At 44.9% G+C, this 20,689-nt stretch overlaps 1 protein-coding gene across 1 annotated transcript in view; it reads right to left on the minus strand.

The window, feature by feature from the left end:
* Window positions 1–17,237: 17,237 nt before the first annotated feature.
* Window positions 17,238–20,689, minus strand: part of LOC125964335 (translation initiation factor IF-2-like) — a 53,593-nt gene continuing 50,141 nt past the window's right edge. The window contains exon 3 of the transcript XR_007477276.1: window positions 17,238–17,418. The gene's annotated coding sequence lies outside the window, so the exon portion shown is untranslated. The remainder of the gene's footprint in view (window positions 17,419–20,689) is intronic.

Genomic DNA, 20,689 nt, shown 5'->3' on the forward strand with positions numbered 1-20,689 from the left:
TTTGCTTCTAGCGCCTCCCTTTCCTGTCTCTCCTCAATGTAATGTCTGATTGCCCTGTGAACTCTCAGGGAGGCATCAATGGTCTAAAGTCTGAATTATCTAAGCAGCGGGTCCACTCTCTTTCTGGTCTGTGTGTAAAAACACGCCACTGACTTTGAAAGAGTTTCTCTGTATATCGTTGCTTAATATCTCTACGTAAGGTGTGCCCTCTTGGTTTTCCAGAAATCTCCATAACTGAGACTCCAACAGGTTAATTTGCCCAAAGACTCATGGCTGGTCAGGGATAGGACAGGGATTTAAGCTGGTAGGCTTGAAGGCCAAGCCCCTGCTTCTGTCATCTGGCTTCCACTGACTTCTCTGCAGAGAACGGGGTGATTAATCAGACAACAAAATGGGTAAAAAGTGGGCAGCAAGGAGAGTGTGCATGAGTAGAACAGTGAGAATATCCCCCATCCTCCTAAACAGTATGTATACATCATACTTTCTGTCTCTATCCCCAGGTTCCCCAGGGTGTGGAGAGGCTAACATGCCTCCACGTTCCCGGCTGGAGCTTACCTTTCTCGATACAGGTCAGAGTGTTTCAAATCCTTCTTGTTTCTCCTGTTACACTTAGTTACTTGGCTCTTTCCTATTATTTTTCTTCTGGGATGCCACTTTTTTATCGCCATTTTTTAATACAGCCATGGAAAATGATGAAATAACTCAGAAAACACTTCCTCCTTGCTCTTAGCAAGTTATTTGTGCTCCAGTTCTAAACTGCTAGGCAAATCTCTGATAATTAATGAATTTCTACCAACATAATAGCTCATAAAACATATCTTTTGGGTAACATACCTGCATTTATAGAAACATATTTAAATTAAATGCACTCCCAATCCAAAAAAAAAAATTGTCCACATAATTTTAATGGAATTCAGCAAACCCATTCTAAAATATATCTGGGAAAGACATTTAGAGAAGAACCCAGGTCTTTTTCTTTTTTTTTTTTTTCCCAGAAGGAAAAATGAGGAATAAATTGCTTTACCAATTTTCATAATACATTATACATATTCAACAATTAAAACTGTGGTGTAGGAGCAAGCAAGTATCATATGCCCATAAATTAACATAGTATGATGTAATAGAGACTCCAGAAACAGAAACATGCAGTGTGAGAACTAAACACATGTTAAGTAAGACATGACACCATAAAACTCCCAGAAGAGAGCATAGGCAAAACATTCTCTGGCATAAATCATACCAATGTTTTCTTAGGTCAGTCCCCCAAGGCAATAGAAATAAAAGTAAACAAATGGGACCTTATCAAACTTATAAGCTTTTCACAGCAAAGGAAACCATAAAAAAAGAAAAAATGAGAAGACAACTTACAGAATGGGAGAAAATATTTGCAAATAATGTAACATCATTTGAATGATAGAGAGAAGGAAGGAGAGAGAGAAGCAGGGAGAGAGAGAAGGAGGGAGAGAGAGAAGGAGGGAGAGAGAGAAGGAGAGAGAGAAGCAGGGAGAGAGAGAAGCAGGGAGGAGAGAAGGAGGAAGAGAGAGAAGCAGGGAGAGAGAGAAGGAGGGAGAGAGAGAAGCAGGGAGAGAGAAGGAGGGAGAGGGAGAAGGAGGGAGAGAGAAGCAGGCAGAGAGAGAAGGAGGGAGAGAGAGAGAAGCAGAGAGAGAGAGAAGGAGGGAGAGAATGAAGGAGGGAGAGAGAGAAGGAGGGAGGGAAGCATGGGGTTGTTGCCTAGAAGGGAGTAATTGTGTAACCCCACAGTATTTCCTTATTAACTAGTGATCAAAACACCCAGAAAACTTCAAAAAGCTAAATGCTCAGGGAGAGGAGGTACAAAGCGAAGTCATGCACGTGACACTGTGATGAGTGAACCAGGGAGGAGAAATCTCCAGTATTCTCTTTCGTTCTTGCCCGCGCTCTGGGGAGCTGTTGAGCTGCTGTGAGCGGAAGTGGCCCTCTGTGCAGCAAAGGCCATTGCTCCGCTGAGTATTCACCATCAGCACAGAGCCAGTGCACGTTTCTGGGTAGCCCAGTTCTACCTAGATTGGACTGCAGGTGTCAAAAGAGGCTGTTTTAGGTCGCTCCTAATGATATGTCCAGCACCTCAGAGCTGTAGCTCTAAGGGACAGAGTGGACACTGAGGGACAAGCAGACACCGGTCATCTCCTGACCACCACATTTCTCTCCACCTCTTGGCCATTTCCGGCAGCTGATTGCCAGTGGCTGGAGGAGGAGAGAGAACAGCAGCACTGAGCCCACAGCAGTGTGAGGTTGCAAGTGGCATGCATGAGGACAAGGGGCCCCACTTCAGGTCCCGTCCGGGTTGCTCAGGCCCCCACCTTGGCCAGGCACCAAGGCTGCATGGTGTTCATTAAAATAGGAACCTCCTGACCAAGACTTTGAAGGTAGGAATCACCCATCCCAAACCAGACACGGCCCACCAGTCACCAGAAGGAAGCCAAAGATGGTGAATTAGCAGAGATGGCAGACAGCTCCAGAGTCTGTGGACACCGAGTGCGTCAAAAGAGTTTCCTGAGGAAAACTCAGCTTGACCACAGGAGCCCACAGTCGTCCTTCATGGCCTGGCTGCTCCACGGCGAGACTCCCCCTCAGACCTGTCTCCCTGACCACCACCCCACGTTCTTGAGGGGCCCCAGGCACAGCCACTGCCACTTGTCTGGCATGAAATGCCAGGATGAGCCAGAATGCCTTCAGGAATTCAGTACATATGAATTCACTAAATGTTGTGAGATAATCTTGCCCTCACAAAGCTTACGATATAGTTAAAGGTGTAGCAGACTCAGACACGCACAGGAAATATTCAAATTGCACACTAATGAGAGAATGTCATGCTGAATGATGAGTCGAGTGCAGATTAGAATAGTTCATTGACAGGAGGTGTTCCTGGGGGAGGTTCAAGGTTGGTCAGAATCATCCCTGGCTATGTCTTAGAAAACTGCCAGAAACTCAGGGAAGCTTCTAGTGTCAAGTACTTTCAAAAGCCTTTATACCAACTTGAAAGGAATCCGTCCGTTCTTACCGTTGCAGGGCCAACATGGCTAAGGACCCAGTGCTGTACTGGGTGTGTTGTAGAGTGGCAGGGCCAATTGAAGGCCTGCTCCCCCAGTCTCTAACGCTAAGACAAGGGCTCCTGTGGAGGAAGGCATGGGACCTTGAGATCTGGAATGGGGAAACAGGGGAGGCTGAGGTTTGAACTCCCCAATTCCATAGGACCTCTCTTTCTGATGGAGGAAACCCGCCTTCCCACTTGAGAGAAAATGTCTTCCTCTGCATAAACACCTTTCAGTGACTGTACCCGGGATGGTCCCATCACCAGGGGATGCCAGTCTTTGTAGGCCCTACTCCCACCACTCTTAATACCTGCATGTCCCTACCAAGAGTAGATCCCAACACAGCCCAGAAAAGGGGTACAAGACCTGCCCTGAGGTGTGAGAGGGAATCGACCCACCAAAAGTGTAACAAGACCTCACCCATCGGCATTGGCAAGAGTATGGGGAACGTGGGTGTGAATGAATTCTAAAGGTGTTTGACTATGTAGAATGCAACTGAAGAGTTGATTGAGCCTCATTTATCCATATGAGTTGACTCTCCTGAGATTCTAGGGTTAATACGTGGCTTGAGCATCTGGGAATGGTATAAATATCGATAGTTGGCTAGTTTGGCCAGTTGAAACCTGGGCTCAATGGTGGCCTACAGTCGGCAAAGTTGACATACTGGAACTTCCCTGGCAAACTCTGCAGAAGCACTGCCAAGCAGAACATTCTGCAAGGATGAGCAGTTCCTAAAATCTGTGCTGTCCACTATGGTAACTTCTAGCCACTTGTGGCTACTGAGAACTTGAAATGTGGTCAGTACAAGTAGGGAAGCGACTTTTTCATTGTAATAGATTGAAATTTAACTAGCCACATGTGGACAGTGGCCACTGCAGCAAATGGTGCAGTGCTGGTGTAAAGAGCCTGAAGGCTCAGGAAATGGCAAGGTGACTTCTTTTGAGCTGAGTCCACTCTCGCTGCATCCATGGATTTTGGTACATAGAGCTCTTTCACTGTCATTCACTTCTGAATAATTTTTCCATTTATATTGTCATTATTACTTTATTTATTTTCTATTTAACCCAAAAGTTATCTGGAAAACATTTCTCTTTTTATTTCTATCAGTTTTTATTTTATGCATATAGAGGCTGCAGTGTTAACGCATTAAAATTGATAATTGTTATATCTTCTTTGTACTTGAAGGTGACAGAAAGGACAAAATATATTTGTCCCTTTTAATGTTAGTGATTCTCATCTTTAGTGTTCTTTTGTCTGATGTTAGTATTATAACATCTATTTTCATTATTTTTCTAGTCTTCTTTAATGCCTATGTTTTCAGCCTTTCTGTGCCCAGTTGTTTAAGCATATGTCTTATAATCAGCATATAGCTTGACTTTGTATTTTAACCTCTTCTGAAAATCTATTACGTTGACGGGAATTTAAGATACTTACATTTACCGTGATCATTGATATATTTGGACGTAGTTGTAGAATTTTATTTTATGCTTGCATTGTTTCTTATTTTAGTCCTGACCCCAGTTCCGCTTTTAAAAATATTTCCATAGGACTGAGTAACTTACATTGACTAGAATTAAAATTTCTTCTAAAGCAAATATATGTCTGTTAGAATCAAAGGCGATGGGCACTTGAGAATGGCGATACTTTACTGTGCTTCTGTGTTCGTCCACTGTCCTCACCCCTCTGGCTCCAGCTTTGTAAACTTTACAGACCATCCCGTTGAATCCTGAAACCTTGACATGCCATATAGGCACGTCACATAGGCAAAGTCGTCCTTGGGTTCTCACGGCACCAACTGTTTATGCGACAACCTCTGTTCTTTCATTCCTCAAATAAATCAATTTTATAAGTGAAATTTAACAAAAGCCAAGGCCTTACCCCACTCTTCAGAGCGGCACCATCTAAGGCAGCAGTTATTGGTTCGCATCTTTTCTGCCTGCTAAAAAATACACTTTGAGACATCCTAAGGAGCAATAGGATGTGGTGGTTAGTAGTCCAGACCCTGGGCCTATTCTGCCATGGCTGGAATCTCAGCTTTGTCACCTTCCCTGTTGTCCAATAGCTGTAAGATCTCAGTCCAGTAACTGACCTTCTCTAGGCCATGCTTTCCTCATAAGAAATACAAGGTCAATTATAATACCACCTGGAGGATGGCTGGGAGGATTGGAAGAGGTGATCGATGTGAAAACACTCAGCACGATCCTCGCCACACCGGAAGAACTCGGAAGATGATAACTGATATTCCTTTGCTTCTTTTCCCTTTGGCTGCGCCATGCGGCATGGGGGACCTTAGTTCCCCAACCAGAGATCAAACCTGTGCCCCCTTGCAAGGGAAGTGTGGAGGCTTAACCACTGGACTGCCAGGGAAGCCCCAATAACTGATATTCTTAACAATGATCTTCGTCCATACCCAGGACTCAACATAAGGCCATTTTCACACAAATCGACATTTTCTTAATCCCTCCCAGAAGGAGAGCTGTGGAACTTCTTGAAGACTCTTGACATCTCTATGAAGAGACACAATCTACTTCTCCTGCTATTCTTAGCATCCCAAAGCTGACTGAAGATCTATATCCATGAACAGAGGGTCCAGGGTGTAAACAGGTGCTCCATGCACTGGCCTCGTACTGATAACCTCTGCCATCTTTGTACGTTTTGTCTGCAGTTGCTGTATTAAGGAGACCTGGCCTGAGTGAAATATTCAGTCCTGGATCTTTTCATGTCCCAAATTAACTTTAATGAGCAAACAGGGAAAGATCAAGAGGGCTGCGACTGGGACTTAGGGGAAACTTTGAAGCAGAAGCCAGGAAGGGGTAGATGCCCTCTGGAATTGGGCCAGCGTTTGCTTTTGATGACAGCGAACCCTCAGATCTTGTTCATCTGAGCTGAAAACAAGGGGCTCTGGGACCAGAATACCTGAGATTTCACCTTTTACAATGCCTCTGTGTTCCTCATTCAACAAACATGTGTTGAATACCTACTATGAGCAAGACACTTGCTCTAATGCTTTGATTATATGCTTTGGGTATTACCAAGGTGAATAAGACACTGTCACAGCCCACAAGGCTTTTTTCTTCTAGTAGAGGAAATAAGATGTACACAAATGGCCACGTTGGGGGCAGGAGTGGGGGACTGTGACATGTAAAACGTACAAAGTTTCATCTGATGGACGAAGAAGCCGTTGCTTCCACCTTGGAAGGAACCAAGACTGCTGTATGCAGGTAATTAGATGGGAGCTGCCCCTTTAAGAAGAGTGGGATCTGGACCAGTAGAGATGAGCAGTGGTCTTTCAGGTGGAGTACACAGGGTGAGCGCCAGCAGGGCAGTCCAGGGAAGGTTCTGGGAACAGCAAATTGTACCTCCCCTGTTTCTTCTAGCTGTGTTTTCATGGGAAAATGTCTTCAGCAACCTGAGCCTCAGTTTCCCCATAGGGCTAGTTCTGTATACTCCTCAGAATAATTGTAAAGATTAAATGGGTTAAAATAGGGAAGTGTGTAGATCGTTGTATGTGCTCGAATAATGGAAGTTATTGTCCCTCATGCCTGTTTCTGTTTCTCCCCTTCACTGCAGTCCCTAAGCTGGTGAGAAGCAGATTCCCAGGAATTTCTACTGGGACATGGAATTTGGGGGCAAAAAAGGGAGGGATCGGCAGGTCAATACTGAGGGTTAACTGAGGAGGTTTAGGATTGCCACAGGCAGTCCCCAGCAGAGGTAGTTCCTCCCTGTCATCAAAGGGCCCTCGGGTCCAGGACTGAACTGTTCCCATCCTGTTACAAACTGCAGGATGGCATGAGCATCTTTTGCAAGTGTCTTCTCACATCCGCATCACCAAAGAGATCTTCTTTCAAAGACATTTCCTTCACTGCTTTCCCAGTCTTCTGTTTGAAGACATTTCCAGAAAGGAGCTTAACAATTCATCAGCCGCTCTGTTCCTAGCAGAGTGGGTCTTCTGGACTCGTCTCAAGTGTCATACACCTCGTTTGGAGCTATATCTTGTCATTTTGAATTTTTGGTATTCAAGTCAACAAATGCTTGAAATAAGATCTTCACTGTAACTCACTCTTTTGTCTCTAAGTTTCAGCAGAGGCTTCAATGGTTAGTAATACAACCGTTGATGTGAAATCCTGCTGTCATTCCAAGGGGAGGTGCTGGAGCCCCTATGCAAGACTTTCTAAGGGAGGCTTGGAGTCACGCTGCTGGCTTTTGTCCATCACGCAGCCCATGTAAGAAGTTGAGGTTGACAAGAGATTGGAAAGTGGTGATTTCTTTACAGAGGATGTCAGTGAGAAATCATAAATTGCTTCCAGCTTGCTCCCTGACATGTTGAGCTCATTCAGCCAAGTAGAGGCTGTGCTATAACCACACTGTGTTAGGAGTCGGGGAGTCACAAAGGTGAATAGGCCCAATACCTGCAACCTAGGAGCTGCTAAGGAGCAGTAACACCTTTAATAACACTCACACCCTGAGAAGCCTGACAGTACCATTCCAAAGCAGTATAGGGATGGGAAAGACATTCCATCGTAGGACCTGGAGTCTTTGTAGCAGGGGATCTGGGTCAGGGCAAATGGCAAGGGTGGGGCAAAGGCATGTAAAACAGACAGAACTGCTTGAGACAATCCAGGTGTACAACAAAGCACAGGAATGCTTGCCGATCAAGATCATACAGGCTGTAACTGTGACAATGGGAATGAAAAATGTGGTATGTTTTAAAGATAAACAGCAAGAAACACATCCTACAGTCCTTTACAGTTTGCAGAGCTTTGGGGGATAACTTACTAAGTTTGACAATCACCGCAACCCATGGGATCAGCAGGGAATGTACTTGTTCGACAAATGAAATAACTGTAGGTCAGTGTTATTATCTTACCCAGTAGTACAGAGCTAGCCAACGGTATAACTAGGATCTGACCCTAGGCTTCCTGGTTCCAGGTTTTGTTTGTCAGTTGTTTCATGGCATTTCATCCTCTCCCTCCATACAGGTTATGAGCAGTTCAATTGTAGCAACTATTGCAAATTTTACTTTTGGAATTCCAGGGGTGTGCTGTGAAGATTGTATCGATCGATTCACCCATTCAACAGACAATTACATTTTAATGGGAGGAGATAGATCATAAAAGATAAGCAAGCAATGTATGTATATATGAGATGCTATAAAGTCTAGAGAGAAAAATAAAGCAGAGAAAGGGAATAGGATTCACCAGGCCTGCAAGGGGATGCTATTTCAAATAGGGTCATACGTGAAAACCTGTGCGATAATGGTGACATTTGAGCAGAGACCTAAAAGAAGTGACATGAGCTAGTGAGTCATGCACTGTCTGGGGAAGGGGCCAGTTAAGACGATGGCAGTTATCCAGATTGCAGGTGATGGTGGTGTGGACCAGGGTGAGAGAGGTGAAGACGGTGAGAAGTGGTCAGAGTCTGTGTGGTTTTTGAAGGTAGCGTCAAGAGGACTAAGAGACTGACTAGATGTGTGATACAAGAGAAAGGAAAGCACCTCCCCAAACCCCAACGCCAAGATTTTCAGCCTGAGGCAAGAAAAGATGAATTTGCATTCCGTTGAGATGACAAAGGCTTCAGGAAGGAAGGGATTTGGGGGAGAGTTAAGGAGTGTATTGGGGGGCACTTTAAGTTTGAGATGCCTGTTGGACGTTCAAGTGTTGATGGTAATTGGTTATAAGTGTCTGGAGTTCAGGAAGGGGTCAGGACTAGTATATAGAAATGGGAGTTAGCGTAGAGTTCTACTGATTTTCAGTGGAGTGATTGTCAGGAACTGTGAAGGATCTGAGTTTGACCCTATTTAAGGTCAGCTTACCCCAGCCTCACGGATGCTGGCAGAAAACATGAGTTCCTGGGGTCACAGACAAAAGACATTATTACTCTCAGCAATAGCAGTAGCCAGAGTACCCGCCCTTCCCTGCCCTGTTCCCTGAGTCTCAGTTGCCTAAGGCAATGTGGAGAGGGCCAGAGGTGCCTGCATACACACAGTGGGTTGCATGACAGGAAAGGAACCCCAGGCTGAGGGAGCCTGAAGCTTTTGTAACAGGAGGTAGGCACGCCTATCCTTTGCTCTGAGACGGACACTATCTGTATGTTCCAAGCTGTTTGCTACACAAAGATCCTTGGAAAGACAGTCCGGAATAAAGCCAGTCGGCTTCTCTGCTCATGAGCTGTTCAGGAGTGCAGGACAAGTGTCTCCCCACATGGTGTCACCCCTGAAGCAGCATTGTGGAATTCTTAAGGGGCACTGTTGGCTTTTGCAATGCCTGGGGGTGCTACTGGCATTTCATAGGCAGGAGCCAGGGCTATTCGATATCCTGCAATGTGCGAGACAAGTATCACACAAAGAGAACGATCTCATGTCCCACACAACTTTGAATGTTTTGTCAGGCATTCACTGAAGTGAAAAAAATTATAATTATTGGAATTATTTGAACCTCGACTCTCTTTCCACTTTACAAAATATTCTTTTTAGTATGGCAACATACACTTAATATTTAATCATTTAAATCAAAGGAACATTGTACTTTGCTTTGTTCAGAATATTATCGAAAGTTACCATTTGGGGGAAAAAATACATTGTTAGCAGCAAGACCCATTATTTGAGTAGTCACACCTCCTATGACATTACAGTTGCAGCTGAAACAATTATAGTAATTGTAGGGGTGTGTGTGTATTTATATTCAGCCTTTATTTCTTAAGGTCAAATAGGAAGAACTAGACAATTTTGGTGGGGTATTATCTAACTTCTCTTTAGTAAAACTTACTCAACATGAGAAGGTATGATAGAGTCCGATGCTTGCATCACATCCTGTTGAAACGAGGAAGAGGATTGGAAAGTGATCATTGGATTTAGCAGTGTAGAAATCATCAGTGACCTTGAAAAGAACAATTTCAGCAGAGAGGCGGGGACAAGGTCTGTTTGAAGATGGTTCAAAAGAGCATGAGAGGACAGGAATTGAGACACGAGTATAAACAACTTCTTTGAGGAGGTTTCCTGTAAAGGGGAGCAGAGCAAGAGGATCATATGCAAAGCACTTATCCCAGTGCCTAGCACACAGAAAGGGCTCAGAAAATGTTGGCCAAAGAAGGTCTTGATGACCCATGGGAGGTCTACCGAGTAAGGGCTAATGGAAAGAAATGCAGACATAGGGGCTGGTCAGGAAGACCTTCCTGGAGCCTTGTGAGTCTTAAAAGGAATGATGGGCTTAGAGGGGTAGGATGGAGATGAGAGGGTGTTTCAGGCATAAGCCAAGGCACCACGATGGGGAGGAGCTGGGGGCAGCTGCCTGCCAAGCCGGGGAGCTTTGGGCGGAGCAGCCAGGGTTGACTAGGGAGCCCTGGAGACAGCAGACAGAAGACCTTGAATGCCAGACTGTGGCATTTATTTTGGGTCTGATGAACCAGTAGGGAGCCAGAGATCCCGAACAGTCAGGGGCATAGTGGGAATCTAGCACTGACTGTATTTCTCAGACTGTGAGCTATGCTTCTATTCCAAGTGTTGAAGTTGGGCAGGTTACAACTCATGCTGCCTGCCGCCAATCTAATGAAAAGCACATATTTTTATGCTAATCCAACCTTCAGTTTCCTTCCTGAGTTAGGGCCATCCTGGGAATACAATTCTTGGGATAAAGATTAATGGGGAATAGAAACTCACCAGGGATCTAAGGAGGGGTGGGAAGAAGGGGTCCTCCTGAATGAGTGCATTTGATGCTGGCTTTAAAACAGCCTGTGTCTGCAGAAAGCCAGGCACTACTGTCAGCGGCCTGTTAGCAGCAGGCTCTGGGTTCTCAGGCAGGGGCCTAATATATGCTTTAACAATGCCTCTTCATTTCAGTGAATCAGGGCGAGAAAACTGCTAGCCGGCTGGGTATTTTAGAGGTAGGATTATTCATCTTATCACGTATGGTATTGAGATTCTGACCAGACATGGCTGGCACAGTCCAGTTACCCAGGGAATGAGTGGTGACGGTCAGTCCAAGAGGCCATGTGGTCCCGGGGCAAGCACCAGGCTTTGGTCCCAGCTGAACCTGGGTTTGAATCCCAGTCTTTCACCTCCTGCCTATGTGACCTCTGACAAGTCCTTAAACCTCAATTACTTTATCTGTCAAATAGGGTGACGCTTATTGTAAGGATCTGCTACCCACAGAGCGTGTTGCATAAGAAGGGTTATGCCATTAGTTTATGTTTCAATGCCATCCAGTTGTGAGGAGTCAATAAATGATGGGGTAAATGGAGAACCACGGGAGAGAAGCGCCAGTACTTTTTGGCCAGAACGTGACAGTTCCACCTAGTTAAACCCCACTTAGCCCCAGATTATAGTCCCCTCTTTGGTAATCCTACTTTGTTTACATGGTCCAAGTTGCAAGGAAAGCTCTCACAGGAGATTGCAGTCATTGCTGAATTCTTTAGATTGTTAGATTATTAGGTAATGATTCAATATCCTTTTTGATCCTGGGGCTTTTCACATAGAGAGATTAGGCACGTGCATAGCCAGAGGGAAGGAGCAGGCAATGAAAGTGCTTGTAAACCAGTGACTTTGGGCTCCATCAGCAGCTTGGAGATATATAGAACTCTATAGAGCTATAGCTTTCTCTTAGATCATCAAGTGCTGGCTGGCATGATGGAGACACAGATGTGTTTCCATGGGTGTTAGGGCCTTGCTTGCCCCACTTCACCACGGAAAAGTTGCAATGCCAGCTACATACAGGAATCCATAGAAATTCAGCGTGGCCTGTGAGGGAGGTGGTCCGACCTCTACCTGGAAGGGAGTTTGAATCATTCTTGAAGTGGGACTCTGAAAGCTGTCGTGGGAATGCGGGACCGGGGCTGCCCTGGGCCTGAATGGAGCATGATGGAGAGACAGCCACCGGTGGGGCTGTGGTCTGAGAGGCCTTTGCTAATCTGCTCCCCTAATTCACCCCTCCTCTTTCCCTGATCCCCCCACCAGACAAGATACCTGAATTCTGCCATCGTATGGGGACTCAGATTTGGGGTCTGGTGTCCTCCTGCCTGAGCTTAAACCTTAACTCTAACACTTATCACCTGCATCAACCTGGGTTAATTAGCCTTTCTAAGCATCAGTTTCCTCTTTCTCAAAATGAGGATAAAATTAGCATAATTGCAGCATAAATTAGGATTTCTTGGTGAAGATTAAATGAGAAAAATCTATGAAGCCTAATTCAGTGTCTGTCACAGAATAATTGTCAATAATTGTTAGCAAGGACATGTGAGAAGGTTACACTGTTGAATGACAATACTTTTAGGAAATGCTTTCACAGCATTACCACCTTCAGTTTTCCCATCTAAGAAGAATTATCACTCTTTTTAATGAGGTGATTGAGGTTCAGAGCAGCCATTTGACGTTCCAAATTTACGTCCTAAGAAAAATTAGGAATTCGACTGAGTGGTGCAAATTCAGAGGCCAATTTTATTTCCTGACAATATGCTGCCGGCATGAATGCTTAGAGAGAAGGGGACAGGGCAATATTAGCTGGGAGAGGGAGGGAACACAGAAAGGAAAAATGAAAGAGTGCTCAAATCCACACTTTTACACATGGAGTTAGGTGTTAAAGAGTGGAATCTCTGAGAATAATGTCCATACTTATACTTGACTCACTTCTGGAAGATTATAGATCGGAAACCTCAAGTATCCAGAATACAGACAAGGTCCAAGAGAAAAGAGCCCCCTTAAACACTTCAGCTGGAATCAACGTTCTAAAGTTCAAGCAGTGGCAATCACGCAGAGAGGACCTGGAAACCTCTCTCCGCGCCAATTCGCTCTTCTTTCATATGCAATGTTAATAAGTGTATCTTCCTGATTCATTTATTCGGTCATAAGTTAGAAATAGTATGTTAATTGAAGAGAAAATTGACATATTGACAGCAGAGAAGAACTAGCTGGTAGCCTAAGAGAAGAAACTCTGACAAGCAAAGCAAAACTTAAACGATCTTACCAGTTTGGGGTGAAGTGTAGATAATCACAGCGCTGCCTCTGTATCCCCCCACCCCATGGTGTTCCTTCCTATATGATGGCACAACAAGATAACTAACTGAGCCACAAAAAATAAAAACGTCAGTTGCTTTCACCATCCCTTATTAAAGGCAGCAGAGAAGTTTCAACATGTTTTAGCAATATTCATGTCTAAGATTATTTTAAAAACTGAAACTGAACGCCGAATTTAATTCCAGTTTCCTAGACAACTTGATGGCAAATAAACAGGTTTTATTGTCACTAAAAAGTAATTCATTTGCATAAATGAATTAGAAAATGAGCTTATCTTGAACAGCTAGTCCAAGGACTTCCTTTGTTTGACAACATAGCAGAAGGGTTTAATCCCCACATCCCACTTCCCGCCGGGAAGATCCCACATGCCGCGGAGCAACTAAGCTCGTGCGCCACAACTACTGAGCCTCCATTCTAGAGCCCGCGAGTCATAGCTACGGACCCCGTGTGCCACAACTACTGAGCCCACGTGCCTATAGCCCGTGCCCCACAACAAGAGAAGCTACCGCAGTGAGAAGCCCGCGCACCGCAATGAAGAGTAGCCCCCGCTCGCCACGATTAGACAAAATCCACACGCAGCAACGAAGAACCAATGCAGCCAAAAATAAATAAATTAATTAAAAAAAAAAAAAGAAACTAAGCATGGTGTTAGAGGGTGGGGATAAAAGAGAAATAAAAAGATGGATGAAATCTAGTCCCTGCCCTGGAGAAGGCTGGGAGAGCAAATAACATCTGTGCATTGTGACCTTGATGGGGCAAGAAGCCTCTGACCCCAGAGTGAGTAACTGCCTGGGGGCTGAGGTCAGGAATGCAGCGGAGGCTGCAGGGGGCAGGTGACTTTGACCTGATTTGGAATGTGTCAGGGTATGGGCTCTGTTTTGAATCCCAACTCTGCTGCTTGCAAGTTGCATGCCTTTGAACAAGTTACTTAATTCTCGAAACTTCCATTTCTTGTACTGTAAAATGATATTTTTTCTTTTTTTGCCTTGAAACCACTTGCCTTTCTTTTTTCCTATAGAACACCCCCTCCTTTTCTTTTCACTAGCTCCCCTCCCTCTCCGAGGAAGGTGGGCCTGCGTGCCCACCACAGGCAAGGAGTAAAACAACAGTAAAGCAGGCTGAGCCCCGCAGTGATTCCCTCGCTGGTGGTGGGTTTAGGGGTGGGCGTGAAATGCAAGCCCAGGCAGGGAGATGCGAGGGGAAGCCTGCTCTGGTTCTTCTGGTAAAGTGCTCCCCCATCATAAAGGAATATTTTATGTATATGATAGAGCTGTCTTTTCTGCCTCTGGACATTCTATGAGGATATGGCATCTTTAAGTGTGACAGCATCTTGAAACGATTATGGTCACTAATCTGAGGACAAGGCCAATGAGAATGGCAGAGAGAAAAACTAGAAATAAACTGGACCCTTGACGATTTCATTCAGTCACTGTATTAACCAGCTCTGGAGGTACACTGCCTCTGGAGTTCTTGTTAAGTGAGAGAATAAATTCCTTAATGCTTAGGCCAGCATCATCAGGGTTTTCTGTTATTTACAGGCAAAAACATATTACATGATTTATTACCTTATAGATTTGAGGCAGATAAATGAGGAAATTCCTATAAAGTGTTTAGCACTGTAAAATGTTAACAATTATCATTAACAGAGCACTTTATTATGAAATTATATAGTGCTTTCTTCTTTGTTAATATGTGTCATATTTCTCCAAAGATATATGACAACATTTTGGCCAGAATCAAAGGTTCTGCATTTTGGGTGCTGAACTCAATTGCCAAACACAACCCATGGTAGAGGTTTAATGTCAGTTTCATAATTTATCTGTCTGCCAATCTGTCTGTGTGTCATCTATCTATCTATCTATCTATCTATCTAGTCCTCTAAATGCAACCCAATGGACAATATAATCCAGACGCCCTTGTTAGTTGGATGGAGATCCTGTCCTCAGGATGTTTTATTTTGACACTCAGCAGTAAATTCCACAAGAATCCAAGTAGTCTGAAAAAGGGGAACATGGCAGACCTTTCTACAACTGGAAGGTTCCAGAATCACAGACTATCAGGGCTGGAAAGGACCTGGGAATCACCTTGTCCATCTTCTTCATTTTACAGCTGAGACCCAGAGACTTCCTTATGGTTATACAGCTAGAGGCCTGGTCGGAACTGGAACCCAGCCTCCAGACTCTGACCCAATCCCCTTCCATAACATGTCATTACTTTCTCAACTTTCTCCAGAGTCAGCTTCTCTTACAAGCTGAATAAGGGGGAAGCCCTCTCTTCGGAGGCTGTTTGGGCTGCCAGTAATCCGTGGGATCCGTGGGAATCTGTGCATCCACTTCCTACCAAGGTCGTTCTGCAGAGTTGTTGCCAGGGACCAGGTGTCCTGGCGTGAGATCTGAGACTCGGCATCCTTTGCTGTCTGCAAACATCAGCCCCTCATCCCCAAGGGGTCACTGAGGGCCAGAAGTTGGGAAGAGGCCTCTCCCTGTCCATGCACTGGTCAGATCCTAGCATGGAGGGCTGGGAACAAGGGCAGTGCAAAGAGCACAGCACCTATAGGCTGGGCAGCCATCCATGCTGGGGTGAGATTTAGGAGCCCTTGAAAGACCTTTCTTCCAGTCTGTCCCAATCTGGCTCTGCACATGGCCTACCCTCACCCTCACCAACATCCCCCCCCCACTACCGACACAACATGCACATTCACAGCTTTGTTCATGCCCTTTTCCACAGGTGAATGCTCCTACCTACTCTCAGTTGCCCCCAGCCCCAACTTGTTGGCCAGTTCAATTTCAGTGCAAATGGCTACTTCTCCCTCAGAATTAACCAAACCCTTCTCGATGTTCCCACCATACTTAGTTTACTTCATCGTCATGAAGTTTAATTCAACATGGCTTTAGTTGAATCTTTGCTACTAGATCAGCGCTTCTCAAACTTTATATGCATACAAATCACCTGGAGATCTTAGTGAAATACAGATTCAGAATCAGTAGGTCTGGCCTAGGGCCTCGGAATCTACATTTCTAACGAGCTCTGCGGCGATGCTGACACTGGTGGCCTATGGACCACACTTGCAGTGGCAAGGTCCTGCCTCTGAGTTCCCTGAAGGCAGGTGCCATGTCTTATTCACCTTTGTAATACCGGCTTTTAGTGTAGTGTCTGGCTGATCATAGCTGGTTAATACATTTGTTGAAGGGAAATGGGTTAAGGCACTGGTGTTTCTGGGGTGTTTCCCTTAAATGTAAGTGTGTGATCTGGGCAGTATTAGAGTATTGTTGTAGCTGAGACGGTGGCAAGTAGGGTGGGGCAGGGCTTGGGGCTCGCAGCAAGGCAGGATAAATCCTGAGTAGGACCAAGACCTCAGCTTTACAGATGCAGAAACTCATGTTTATCAGTCTGTTTAGGTTCCGAAGGACTGACCGATGCTTATAAACCAGAAGCCCTGTGTATTCATTAACATTAAAGGATATGTCTCTGCAGTGACTGAATTACTTGTGCCTGCTTATGAGATGCTCCCCGCCCCCACCCATCCACGCTCCGCCCCCCACCCTGCCCCTCACCTGAGATCAAAGTAGCAAGGGATAGCTTAGCTCAGAACATTGACTCAGAACATACATAACTAAATGTGCTCGGGAGAAAATAAAGCAGGTAAAGGAAAAGCTTGACAAGTTGCCCCTTCTCCAAAAGGATTTCATTTCTGTAATACTTATTTCCTCGCCAGTACAGTCTTTCTCCTTGGTTAGCACTGGATGAAGACGATAAATTCTTGCTTCTAACTATATGTGTTTCTTGCTCCATATTGACCAGTCACTCCCCTTCAGCCAACACATCCCTCTACCACGAAGCCCAGCCTCAAAATAACTGATTTTATTCTTGCTTTTTCCAGCTGCATTCCAGTCTTGAGGGTACATTCAAGTGAGCATTTTAATGGTGGACATGTGTGTGGTGCCCAGTACCTCTTAGGGTGGGGTGCTCCTGCAGGGACAATTCTGCTTGTTTGATGCTGACTCTCCTCGTCCCCCAATTCTGGGGATGCCTCCTTTGGCCTCTCCTCTTGACAAGACCACGAGGGGGTGGGCAGGGTGGGACAGACCAAGATCCAGCTCGCGGGCTGGCCCGAGTGCTGTGCTCTCCTGTGGCCTGGGGGCCGTCAGCCGAGGGGGCTGATTGGGAAAGAGGGCTCACAGCCTTCGCCCACTTACCTCCCCTTTTGCCTGAGGGTGGGCTGGAGTTCCCTCGTACTTCTTGACAGCTGGTGACTGAGTATCTCAGCATATACTTTGTCACTGACGCACCGCTCACCATGTGACACCCTGTGGGTCACTTGTCTCTGGGCTTCGGTTTCTTCTTCTGTGAAAAGAGGGATTTGGAGGAAATAGACCCAATGGTCTCATCCAGCCCTAAGATTAACAACTTAAAGTGCTTTATATCTATAACCTGCTTTAAGATGCACTATTCATGGAGTCCTCACGATTACAATCCCACATTTACCTGTGAGGAGGATGAATGTTAGGAAGGTAAGTACCTTGTCTTAGAACACCCGCCTAGCAATTGGCCAAACACACATTTTCTTAATCACCAACTGGTACTATCTCCTGGACCTGGACGTGAGGACTTTTTACTTCTCTCCCACCTTGAGAGAGAAAGTACAGGCCTCTGGCTCCCTTGTTTCCTCCTTTCCTCACCTCTCCTTTCCAGGGTCTGGTCTGCGTTCACCCTCTTTGTCTTCTTTGTGCGGAATTCTCCACGTTCTCCCTCAGCCTTCTCCATCTCTCTTTCTCTCCTCCACCCTCCCTTCCTTCTCCCTTCCCTCTCCATCCCCCTCTTAGCCACCTCCCTCCCCCTCCCTCCCTTTCCTCCTGCATGCCAGCCTTTCTTGGGAAATCCTTTTCAGTTCTGCTTTTACAAAGATGTTGCCCCACACTCCTGTGTGAGTCTGTGGGTCAGTGAGGGCAGGAAGATAGCTTCCAGGTGAGACCTGATGACCAGGGTGGTGCTTTCCAGTCGAATGCAATAGTCTCCAAACATCAGGTGAAAGATGCCCTTGCATTGGGATCACCAGTGGTGGGAGAAGTGGGTATGATTCAAACTGCAGATTCCTGGGCCCCAACCCAGAGCCTTTATTTAGTAGGGTCACACAAAACTTAGTACTCTGTATTTTAGAAAAGCTCTCTTGAGATGAATATGATGTGCAGCAAGACGCATACTTTACTGTTGAGACAAGTGCCCATCAGACCCTGTCCCTGAGGGTAAGCCAGTGAGTGGCCAAGTGTCCACCACAGTACCAGGAGTGCTGCCTCCGGAGGAGGCCTTACTTGCAGGTCACAGAGCGTCAGGCAGTGAGTTTGGCAGCTGCTCCCTCCCCGTCCTAGCTGGATGCCCCATCGGTGCCATGTGTGGCTGAATAGAAGGGAGCTCCTTGCTTCCACCACATTGGGGTAAGCTCAGTCTCCTGATTTGCATTTCATCTATTTTGGGCTACAAGTCCCTAAACCAGAGGTATGCTTATCCCTTTCATCCTTTTAGATAACACTTCCCTCTCTCCTATAGTTGTCACCCTGGTTATTGACTGGAGAAGAGTAAGAGGAAAGCAATTTTCATTCAAGTCCCTGTAATAGAACATGAATTTCCTAATTACTTTCTTTCCAAATTAAATTAGTTTCCTAATTAAATACCAGGACATTCCCCCTGAGATCTCTGGGTTCTGACAGCTCCGTATGTAGAATTTGGAAGTGCCTCTGAGGCCATCTAGTCTGCCTCTCACTAAAGAACCCTCACTGCCTATTGCTAAAAATACATTTTTTGAAGACCAGTGTTTTTGAAGATGAGCTCTGTGCTGCATCACCAAGCTCTTTGCTGGGATCACACTCTGCCTTTGGTTTACACCATGTGCTCTCAAAGGGGGCATTATGACCCCCAAGGAAGTACAAATTTGTGATTTTAGATATTACAATGATGTGTGGCTTTCCAAAGGGCTATAGGACATAAAACAGATAGACAGTATATTTCGTTATTAAAATTTCATGTGGCGGGGGGGACGAGATAAGGGAACATATGTTGAAAAGCTTCCTTAAGGAGGACAAAAATGAAAAAAGGGTTGAAAAACACTGGTTTATGCAAAAGGGGTCTATGTCTCTGGGAAGTTATAATTATGCCAAGTCATCCACACCCTTTCATTCGGCCTCTTCTGTGTTTAATTGAGGAGAAAGGAGTCAAGATAAACTTTGAACACACCTATGTTAGTCTCTCCAGCTGTTCTTTGGGAATGATCCAATTTGCCCTGCCTTTGACAGCTGGGGTGAATTCTCCCTTCTAATTGCATAGCTCTGGTCATTTGTTCCACTCATTTGGTATTTCACGCTTAGCATTAGTGACTTGCATCATTTGTATGTATCTGTTCTGTCTTTATAACTATAACATAAGCACTTTATGGTGGAGCTCATGTGTTTATGTGTTCATGTATTCATTCATCCAACAAACATCCATTGAGCACCTCCAGGCATAGGGCTAGATTCTAAAGAGACAAGACAGGACATGGTTTCCTACTTCAAAGACTTCCCAGTAAAAAAAGACTGGTGAAACAGGGTGACAAGTGTACCGATAGAGATGACTAGAAGTTGCATGGAGAGATATCCTTCCCAGTTGAGAGGAGGCAGTGCTTGAGCTAAGCCTTGAAGGAAAGGCAGAGTTTCTCAGATAGAGAAAAAATGTGTAATAGGAAGCCCATTTCAGACCCAGCTGGAAGCTTCTGATATGCCTGGAGAGAATGTGGGAAGGGAGTGGAAATGAGGCCAGGGCAAAACACGAGGCAACTTGAAGTTCATTCTAAGGACGTGGATTTTATCCACAAGTCAAGGGGATGCACTAGAGAATTCAGATTAGCCAGTGGCATGATTAGATCTTCATTCCCAAGATTAGGTCTTCATTCACTGTGGTTGCAATGTGGATAGGAATCAATGAAGACTGGAACCTCATTAAGAGATATTGCAACAATGCAGGGTTGGTGATGCCTGAACAAGGGTGGTGGGTGGGGATGGAGTGAAAGGAACTGACCAGAAAAGTTACTTAGGAAGGAGAATCTGAGAACTTGTTGATTAATAGGCTGTGAGGTTGAGTGAAAATTAGTACCACCACTTTGATTGGACATTTATCAGTATCTATTACAACTGAAAAAGGGAATACTTTTTCTGTTTCTGAAACTGAAAACAAGAAAAATCTCAAATAAACAATCTAACCTTACACATAAAGCAACTAGAAAGAGAACAAAGAAAAGCCAAAGTTAGTAGAAGAAAAGAAATCATAAAGGTCACAGCAGAAATAAATGAAATAGAAAAAGAAGAAAACAATAGCAAAGATGAATAAAATTAGAAGTTGGTTCTTAGAGAAGATAAACAAAATTGATAAACCTTTAGCCAGACTCATTAACAAAAAAAGGGAGAGGTCTCAAATCAATAAAATTAGAAATGAAAAAGGAGAAGTTACAACAGACACCACAGAAATACAAAGCATCCTAAGAGACTACTACAAGCAACTTCCTGGTTCAGTCTTGGTAAAACTTTCCAAGACTGAACCAGGAAGAATTAGAAAATATAAACAAACAAATCACAAGTAAGGAAATTGA

Source organism: Orcinus orca, chromosome 1 (genome assembly GCF_937001465.1).
Source record: "Orcinus orca chromosome 1, mOrcOrc1.1, whole genome shotgun sequence".
NCBI lineage: Eukaryota > Metazoa > Chordata > Mammalia > Artiodactyla > Delphinidae > Orcinus > Orcinus orca.